Source organism: Macaca fascicularis, chromosome 13, assembly GCF_037993035.2.
Source record: "Macaca fascicularis isolate 582-1 chromosome 13, T2T-MFA8v1.1".
In the NCBI taxonomy this organism is placed as follows: domain Eukaryota; kingdom Metazoa; phylum Chordata; class Mammalia; order Primates; family Cercopithecidae; genus Macaca; species Macaca fascicularis.
The window spans coordinates 652457-663329 of NC_088387.1; the positions used below are offsets into that span (position 1 = coordinate 652457).

Consider the following 10873-nt stretch of genomic DNA (forward strand, 5'->3'; position numbering starts at 1 on the left):
CCTCCTGATCCGCCTGCCTCAGCCTCCCAAAGTGCTGGGATTACAGGCGTGAGCCACTGTGCCCAGCCCATTGTAATGGGTTCTATTTTGATTAATAAAGATGTGTTGCAGCCTAGTTATACAAATTTAAAATTCATGGTCCAAAACCATAATTACTTTTGCACCAACCTAATACTTTAAGAATTAAAAGAAGCCTTTATATTAGAGAGCCCATGGATGATAAAATCATAAAGAATATTACAATCTCCATAACCCACAAACTTGGTAACTTAGACCAACTGGATGAATTAAAAGACACAATCTATTAATACTAAAACACAGGAGAAATAGGTAATCTATATATATTGATATCTATTAATAAAATGGAATCAATACCTAATAACCTTACAGAAAACTTATATATTCCATAAATCTGACATTCTGTCATGTTATTCTAACTGGTGGGATTCAGGGATTTCCATTTTGATAAGAACATAGGTGAGTCTCACACACTTAATTTTAGTGCTCATTGGTCAGAAAAGCCATGTCCATTATAGGATACTGCGGAGCAATGCGTTATGGAGAATTTAGGCAAGATAATATGATTTTCAGAGTTAAAGGAAGACAACCTGATTTATGTACAGTAATTCCTCATAATATCATAGGGGATACCATATTTAAACTTTGGGGTATCCCGAGGTATAATTCTTATTTGAGCCACCTGTGAATTTCAGACACGGAGGCTTCCCAACTTTGGTGGCTTTCAATAAATGTGGAAGTTAACTCACAACCTATTTTGTGGAGGCATAAAATTCAATGAGCACTCATTTAACCTTTTATTTTAAATATTATTTTTGTAAACTTGCATTTCCAATTAGTTGAAATTTTTAACCTGTTTCAGTTCTTATCCACTTTCCCCCCCCCCCCCGAGACGGAGTCTTGCCCTGTCACCTAGGCTGGAGTGCAGTGGCATTGTCTCGACTCACTGTAACCTCCGCCTCCCAGGTTCAAGCGATTCTCCTGCCTCAGCCTCCCGAGTAGCTGGGATTACAGGTGCCTGCCACCACGCCCAGCTAATTTTTGTATTTTTAGTAGAGATGGCCCTTCCCCATGTTAGTCAGGCTGGTCTTGAACCCCTGACCTTGTGATCTGCCCACCTCGGCCTCCCAAAGTGCTCGGATTACAGGCCTGAGCCACCGCACCCGGCCTCTCCACTCTTTTTAGGTGGAGGGGAGTAAGGGTTTCTTGGAATTAGGAGGAACTCCCATGTACCCAACCCATTTGGGTAAATTTCTTCCTTCAGAGTTTTTCAAATCAGCATCACCATTGTTAAAGGCCTCCCACATGGTAATAATTGTGCTATAGGGTTTTATAAACATGAAGTTCATGTTTGGCTGAATGAACCTCCTTGCTGTGGCACAAGGGGGCCATAGGTGTTTTCACCAATTATGAAGCGGGTTCACTGTGCAATGGCTACCAACTTTTCTGAGCACAATGAGGCCAAATACATTCATAGATAAATTCCATGAAGTGAATTTATTACTTACAAATAGCAAACAAAAGACAACAGAAGTCTAGGATTCAATATGAACCACTACCACAAGATCAGGAAGGCTACCCAGAGCAGATGGATGGAGTTTTGACTATAAATGCTTCACTTGCACTACAACTGAGGGACCCCAGAAATAAGCCCACATTGGGTTTTCTCCCAGGATGTGGTTTGCTGGACACAAGCGTTAAAGGCAATTCCGTTTCAAGCAGGGCCTATAACAGAGGCTGGGCTGTTCTGACCAATGTCACTTGATTATCAGGATATTGCCTTCCCAGCATACCATACAGTTATCTTGAGAACTACCAGTAAGAAAGGGAAGAAAATGGCCCTGCACCCTTAAAACTGAAGGATCAGGATATTTGCTGTGACAGAGGCACAGACAGTAGCGACAGAGTGTTCTTGTGAGCCATCTACTAGTTCTCTTAACTGGAGCGTGGCACCAGACTGCTTTTCTATTTCCTTTCAATGGAAACTATTTCAGAATATTTTGAATTTCTACATCTATAGAGTTGTGGCACATGATCACTGGCAATGTAGACTCTCTGCATGGTTAAAGGAAAGAGTTCAGAAGCCCATCAACCCACATTGGAGGAGACCACCTAATCCTCCAGAGAGTGTCACTCCATCTTCCTGGGGTTAGCTCCACATGCAGTAAGGCCACTATAACTAAGGCCGTCAAGACTTGCAGTCCGAAGATGAGACTTTTGACATGCTGATAAGCAGCAGTGATAAGAAAAGCCCACACACTGGTCAGGAATTTTTCAATGAAAGCAGCTGAGACGCTTCTTCATATGCTTCGGTAGGGGCTAATATCAAACTATTTCTTCCCATTTTCTTTACTCAGCAGTGCCTGAACCATGAGACACCATAGATGTACACCTCATCAGGAGGGTGTATGGTACAGCAGCAAGGGGAGCAGCAGCACAAGAAACAAACAAGGCCACTACTTCTGCTTACATAATAACTATTGTCTTGGAGTGTAAAATAATTAATAATGTTCACATGGCTGCCCTAAGCACACAGAGATGGTGACCAGAGCAGATGCAGGGACTACAGACATACAGCCTGATTCTTTCTAATGAGGACTTATGTGTTGGCTTACGTGCTGTGCTTTTGTGCATTCATAAGCCAGGGCCTCAAAACTGCCTGCTAAGCACAGGCCAAAGGTCATGCTGGGGTGCAGTTAAACATTGATGTCTAGGAGATGAGAGCATTTTAGTGTGGAAGAAGATGACAATACCTGAAGACCACAAAACACTGTGCAGACCAAAGGGAACGCCCATCGTCAGCTCACGGTTCTGACCCAGGTGACTGCTGATGTGTTACGGAACAGTCAGCCCACAGCAGGTAGGTCAAGTTGAGCTGGTGTCCTGCATGAGGGCTGGTCCATTCCATTCGTGTTGCCAATTGTTTCAATAGCGTCTCATGCACCCCACTGGTGAGGAAGGAATTAGCACCCTACGTTTACTGGCACCGTTAAACATATAACATCTATTACTAAACAGATAAGCCAGATATCAGTTATTAATTACATACAGGAGGATGGTGTAAGCTCTCAGAGGCCCAAACAGGGATTAACTTGAGCGTAGAGAGTGGTATAGCATTTAAAAAGTGAGGATATTCCTTTTTTTTTTTTTTTTTTTGACACAGAATCTCGCTCTGTCACCCTTGCTGGAATGCGGTGGTGTGATCTCGGCGCACTGCAAGCTCCGTCTCCTGGGTAAACTGTATGTACTTAGGAATTAATACCAACTCATTATTAGCAAAAAATAAATACCTTTACATCAAGAGTAGTTTTTCATTTAATAAAAATAGGTGGGATGTGTATAATGGACAAGGGATAATCAAAATTTGCCAAATGAGGCTAGTAAGACAATCCCAAGAATTCACAATCATTATTCACTGGTCCATTAATCACAGGACAATACATACAAATGAAACTTACCTGACCGGGCGCAGTGGCTCATGCCTGTAATCCCAGCACTTTGGGAGGCCGAGGCGGGCAAATCATGAGGTCAGGAGTTCAAGACCAGCCTAGCCAACATGGTGAAACCCTGTCTCTACTAAAAATACAAAGAATTAGCTGGATGTAGTGGCGTTCACCTGTAGTCCCAGCTACTCGGAAGGCTAAGGCAGGAGAATCGCTTAAACCCAGGGGGCGGAGGTTGCAGTGAGCCGAGATCGAACCACTGCACTCCAGCCTGGGCAACAGAGTGAGGTTCCATCTCAAAAAGAAATAATAATGAAATAAAAAAATTAAACTTACCTACATATTAGAAAAACATCCAAATTCAACCATGAATCCAGCACATTATCAAATGAATAGACAAAAATTCTACCAACAAACTGAAGAAAATATCATCTATGAAATTCAAGTACTACTGCTTAAAGAACATTTACAGAACTCTCACCTCAAGGTTTCCCCGCAAAATAAGGTGAAATGCATACTCAAGACTCTTTAAGAATGGGCCACTGATAAAAACAATATACTTGTAACTTGTGTAACATTTCATAGATTTTTTTCAAGCACTGCACGATAATTAATTTGCATCAGGCTTTCCAAATTAGAAAAGCTTCACTTATAGAACTTCTTTCCTGTGGGAGTTTTCACACGACTTTTCAAGTAAATGTTAAAACTGAAAATATTCTTGCAGTTTCTAAACTATTAGAGTTTTAATCCTGTGTACGTTCTTGTATTTACAAGGTCCAGCCAGCTACAGCGTGCATTTTCATATGTCCTTGAGTGGGTATGAGAGAAATGAAACACTCAAACATTCTGGACATTCATAGGGTTTTTCTCAGGAATGAGCTGATGTCTTCAAATGGAACTAATACAACCGAAGGCCTTACCATAAATTTAAATTCAAAACCTTTTCTCCACTCTGACCCCTCCCAAATCTTCAGGAAAATCTGAAGTCTTGACCACATTTCCTACATTCTTTAGGTTTCTCTGCAGTGTGAGCTCTTTCATGTTTATGAGGGAATGGGAAAGAGTAAATGTTTTACCACATTTCTTACATTCAAGGGGCTTTATTTATTTATTTATTTTGGAGATGGAGTCTCACTCTGTCGCCAGGCTGGAGTGCAGTGGCACCATCTCAGCTCCCTGCAACCTCCGCCTCCTGGGTTCAAGTGATTCTCCTGCCTCAGCCTCCTGAGTAGCTGGGATTACAAGCATATGCTACCACACCCAGCTATTTTTGTATTTTTAGTAGAGACGAGGTTTCACCATGTTGGCCAGGATGGTCTCGATCTCCTGACCTCGTGATCCGCATGCACAGGGCTTCCCCCCAAGCCCCTGTGGCCTTTTATGTCCTTGAAAAAGAACTAAGGCAACTGAAATGTGCCACCATGCCCAGCTAATTATTTTCTTTGTTTTTCTTTTGAGACGGAGTCTGCTTCTGTCGCCCAAGCTGGAGCGCAGTGGTGCGATCTCGGCTCACTGCAAGCTCCGCCTCCCAGGTTCACGCCATTCTCCTGCCTCAGCCTCCCGAGTAGCTGGCATGAGCCACCGGGCCCGGCTTTATTTTATTTTTTGTAGAGACAGGGTTTCATCACGATGCCCAGGTTGTTTCACATTGTTTTAATCCAGGCTGGTTATGAACTCCTGGGCTCAAGCAATACACACACCTTGGCCTCCCAAAGTGCTGGGATTATAGGCTGAGTCACTACACCCAACCTCTATATCATGACTTCTTTAGTGGCGCATAAGGTAACTGGAACGAGTGTAGGCTTTACCGCATCTCTTACATTCATAGGGTTTTTCTCCAGTATGAATTCTTTCGTGGAGGTGAAGGGAACTGAGGCGACTGAAGGCTTGGTCACATTGTTTACATTCATAGGGTTTCTCTCCAGTATGAGTACTTCTATGGTTACAAAGGGAACTCAAACAACTAAAGGCTTTGCCACATTGTTTACATTCATAGGGTCTCTCTCCAGTATGAATGCTTCCATGGTCATGAAGGGAAGTGGAACAGCTGAAGGCTTTATCACATTTGGTACATCTCTCTCCAGTGTGAGTCCTTTCATGCATCTTAAAACAAGAAAATCTGAGTGTTTTCCCACATTCCTTACATTCGTAGGGTTTCTCTCCAGTGTGAGTTCGTCCATGTATTAGACAAGAACCGGAAACAGTGAACGCTTTACCACATTGTTTACATTTATAGGGTTTTTCTCCTGTGTGAGTTCTCTGATGTCTTTCAACTGAATTGAGAAAATGAAAAGCTTTCCCACATATCGTACATTTATAAGCTGGATTTCCACTGTGCATTATCCTGTGTCTTCTAACACCTGGAACAGAAACAAAGAGTTTCCCACACTTCACATTTATATTGCTTCTCTCCATATGGTTTGTATCCTGAGTGAGCTAGGATGTGCCTATTAAGGAGGGAATGATGTACAAAGACTTTTCCACAAATACTGCATTCACATTGTTTTAATCCAGTAGAAATGTTCTCATTCCGATCAAGATTTGGAATGTGGCTGACAGCTTGTATCTACTGACTACCTTCTTTGCTTTCACACAGTCTCTGTACCATATGATTTCTGTAAAAAAAATGACAAGCACATTACTATTGGTTGGTTTAATAACTTTCTACTCATTCATAGGTCTTCAACTTACACTGCTACCAATACTAGGGAAAATGCATTTTTGTTTTGTTTTGTTTTTTTTTGTTTTTGTGCCATGACTGAATTATTTGAAAGTAAATGGGCTACTACTGAAAACACAGCTACCACCTACATGGCTATGACCAAAATAGTAACATTCATATATACAATTTTGTAGTACTATTTTCAAGTAAACTGTTTTCCAAACACTGACTGCTACACTGACGTATGTTACATTTTGGGTGAAATTTTTCTAAAAGGAAATGAATTTCAAGTGACTCTTATTTGCTTTGATTGCTTGTTTTTAAATTCATGACATGCTAAGATTCCTTCAGAGGACTTTATTTCCTCTTCTCGGTGCAAATTATCTTCTATCTTTCCCGTTTTTTGAAGTGATCTTCAATATTCTGGTCTTTCCATTTTTTCCTAAAATGCAGATGCACAAAATTATCATGAATTATTTCAAACTATAGAAACATTACTAGATTTCATGTTCATTGTACACAGTGCCCATGCCTGATTTATTCACCAAATCATTCCCTTGCCCCATTCCAAATCACAAATAGCACTGATGATATGGAAATACTTCTGTAATTAAGTGAAATGTGTTGTCATTCTTAGCTACAGAAGCCAGGTTCCTGCAGGTTTCCTGCATCACTTCTCTGTAGAGATTCTTCTGAGAAGAATCTAGCAAAGCCCATTCCTGCAGGGTAAAGTTCACAGCCACATCCTCAAAAGCCATGGAGTCCTAAAACATTCCACATATGTGGATAGAAGGATGAGTGAGACTGAGAGCACTGGGAATGTATACTCAATTCATAAGCTGTTTACATGATTCTAAAATTTCCAAGCATTTATTCTATGACTTGATTGTCACAACTCTTACTCTGTTCACACATACTCCCTCCCACACAGCAGTACTAATGCTAGAATTGAACTATTCAAAAAGGCAACAGCAAAGTAGAAACACCCATCTCATTAGAGAATCCAGGGAGTGAGATTACGATATGCTGCTAGGAGTTACCTTTTAACTTCACTTTGTACATTTCTAGTACCTGTCATACTAAAGTCCTACCTGATGTGCATAAGTGAGTTAATATTATCAGTCCTGAGACTACTTATTCTTAAAAATACCTGCTCGCAAAGTTCAATCTTTGTTTGTATTAGGAACTTACATTTTGAGAGGGATTCCACCAACCCAAGTAATAAGAATGACTCACTGCATCTAAATGGCTTATGCAGTATATTTTCCAAAACTTCTTCTGCTGAAAGTCTATTATTTTGTGTCACTGCAGTGGTGCTTAGGGAACCAGACACAAAAACACAGTCTGAACACTAAGTGTTCAATGAATTTCCCTGGTAGACAATATTTTACATGTGCTGTCACTTGTTAACTGTGGAAGTGAACCCATTCCACGTGATTACACCAAGAGAGAATAGGCTTATTAAATTTAATTGAGTAGTAAATAAAACCAATAATTGATATTTAACAATACTAATACAACAATTTTTCAAATTTCTATTGCACAATATCAAGGCAGAAAGGAATAAGAGGAAATAGGACACATGCTTTTTAAAATGACATTAATGTCACCACTTCCAGATGCTATTCCTATGAAACCACATAAATTCCCAAATCAGGTGGTTTTAGGCAAGAAAAGCTACTCTTTCATATGCAGTAAAAATGACCAATGTCTAATCATTTTTAGTCATCTAAAAAAAGAGTGATGGCTTGTCTAACATACTTCTAAGATTTTCAAGCAAAAATATTCAGGACAGCACAGTGTTAGCAAAGAGATGAGCAAGCAGACCAAAGGAAAAAAAAAGTCTTAATGACCCAGCATCTATATGGAAAGTTGAGGAATGATAGAGTAGGCACTATAGAATAGAAAAAGAAATTACATGCACTTTAAAATATGAGGCAAACCAGGCTGGCATCTACTTGGGAAAATGCATTGCATTCTTCTCTATTCCATGAACAATAATCATCTTATTATATATTCAAATACAAAAGATAAAACCAGAATACTTTCAGAAGTCACAGGAAGATTTTTTTTTAATGAAGGATTAGGCAGAATTTTTTTTATGTAAGAAAAAAGTGATAAAGGAACAGACAAACTCAAACATATTAAAATTTAGGGGATAAAAGGAAAATAGAGTGGGCCAGGCGTCGTGGCTCACGCCTGTAATCCCAGCACCTTGGGAGGCTGAGGCAGGGAATCACCTGAGGTTAGGAGGTTGAGACCAGTCTGGCCAACATGGCAAAAATCCCGTCTTTTTGTTGTTTGTTTATTTGTTTTTGAGACGGAGTCTCGCATTGTCCCTTGGGCTGGGGTGCAGTGGCAAGATCTTGGCTCACTGCAACCTCCATCTCCTGGGTTCAAGCAATTCTCTTGCCTCAGCCTCCCGAGTAGCTGGGATTACAGGTGCCTGCCACCACGCTCAGCTAATTTTTTCGTATTTTTAGTAGAGACAGGGTTTCACCATGTTGGCCAGGCTGCTCTGGAACTCCTGACCTCGTGATCCAACCACCTTGGCCTCCCAAAGGACTGGGATTACAGGCAGAAGCCACCGTGCCAGGCCTAAAACCCTGTGTTTACTAAAAATATGAAAATTAGCTGGGTGTGGTGGTGGGTGCCTATAATCCCAGTTCCTCGGGAGGCTGACACAGGAGAATCACTTGAACTCGGGAGGCGGAGGTTGCAGTAAGCAGAGATGGCGCCACTGCACTCTAGCCAGGCTACAGAGCAAGACAGCATTTCCAAAAAACAAAAAACAACACTCAGACACCCAGATAAGAGGATACACATGTGTCCACTGTCATAAATTCTTCACCAAGCTACAAGAGGGGAACTGACATTTTGGTGAATCTTTATAAATCATCAATTTATCTAACACACTTTTATTTCACCAGTAGCATTTACAAAGCTAAGTCCTACAATTCCATTTGAAATTACCCTTAAAAAGAACAGAACTTTAAAACTTACTACACTCACTCTGGGGAAGAAATAAATACGAATTTTTAGCAAATGAAATACATCATTTTACCCTACCTCTTTGGAAATAGTATTTTTATCTTTCAAGCTGTACTGACAAAATGTATCTTACAGTCAGTGAAAACCTGAAACTCAAATAAGAGGACAAGCCTTTTCAAGGTAACAAACTCAGGGAGAGGCAGTACTGACTCCAACGCAGACCTTTCTAAGTGTCACGGCAGGCCATTCTATCCCTTAGGACACCCATCCTGTTCAGTAAAGTACTCAATGACCACCTACGAGGCACTGGCAGTGCTCTTTGTCCTCCTGTGTGCCTTAAGTGCATTTTAATATTCAGGTTCTTGCACATCCTCTCTGGGGTGGGTTTTCCTTGTCCTTTGGGACGGTTTTTCTCTCTTCACAGGTCTGAGACAAGCTAGAGAGCAGAAATCATTTCTGCCTTTTCCTCTCAATATCAGCATCCAATTGGCAAACCATCAATGTGTCTTCGAGGAATAAAAACTCGGGCCGGAGGAATAATTTTAATGACCTAACTTTCATGACATTACATTGTATTGTCCATTAATTTTAATGTCCTAAAATTTTAATGACCCTAAGAGGTCACCATTTTAGATGAAACTATACCAGGAGATTCCTCTAAGGCCAAGAGCATCCAGCTGCTCCCCTGAGAGACTCTACCCCATACCTCAGGCTGTCCTTGGGGATGAGATGACCCCGGGGGCTGATACTCACTAGACCCTCCAATAGACATGGCCACTGTGGGTATCCTGGGTCATCCCCAGACAGTTCTAAAATGCCAGGACTAGGAAAAGACAGGAGAGTGGCTGAGGACACAACACCCTGTCAAGTTTTCACGGGGGGACCTCAACCTAAAGACATTTTGGTAATATGTACACTTAGGAAAGATGAAAAGAAGAGAGGTACAAAGATTTTTTTTACAGTAGAGTGTCAGATGATTTATTCTCCGCTTTCCTCTCATGTAAAATGTTTGGAAACAGAAAAATATTTTGGCCAAGGTGCCTCACGGCGCTTTAGGAGGCCGAGGAGGGTGATCAATTAAGGTCAGGAGTTTGAAACCAAACTAGCCAACATGGCGAAACCCTGTCTCTACTAAACATACAAAAATTAGCTGGACGTGGTGGTGGCGCCTATAAGCCCAGCTACTTGGGAGGCTGAGGCCGGAGAATCGCTTGAACCCAGGAGTCAGAGGTTGCAGTGAGCTGAGACTGCATCATTGCACTCCAGCCTGGCGACAGGGTGAGACTCCGTCTCAAAAAAAAAGAAGAAGAAAAAAAAATATATATATATATATGTGTGTGTATATATGTATATATATGTGTGTGTGTATATATGTATGGTTTGCTTCCTCATTCACCTTATCAAAGCCTCTCATTTACGCCCCTCCCGTGGACCCCAAACCACAAACCATGACTGCGGTACCCGTTTATGAATCGCGTTTGCTCAAACGCGCCGTTTAACGTTTTAACAAAGCCTCAGGTTAATTTTAGGGGGAGAAAGGTGGGACTGGAAGCTCCATGAACCACAGCTCCTCCCACGCTGGAACCCCGCACACCGAGTCGGGGCTCTCCCGGATCACCCTCCCGTGGTCACCGCACTACCTGGGTGGGGGAGGCGCGGGGTTCCCGAGAGGGCTCCGGCCGGCGGAAGTGGCGCCCGCAGGTACAGACAGGACGCAGGGGTCCCGCTGCCCGCGCCGCCCGGCCCTGCACAGAAGGGG

The 10873-nt window shown here is 41.8% G+C and overlaps 1 pseudogene; it reads right to left on the minus strand.

Annotated features, from left to right (window-relative positions):
- Positions 1-1488: 1488 nt before the first annotated feature.
- On the minus strand, positions 1489-10528 carry LOC141408392 (uncharacterized; annotated as a pseudogene).
- Positions 10529-10873: the final 345 nt, after the last annotated feature.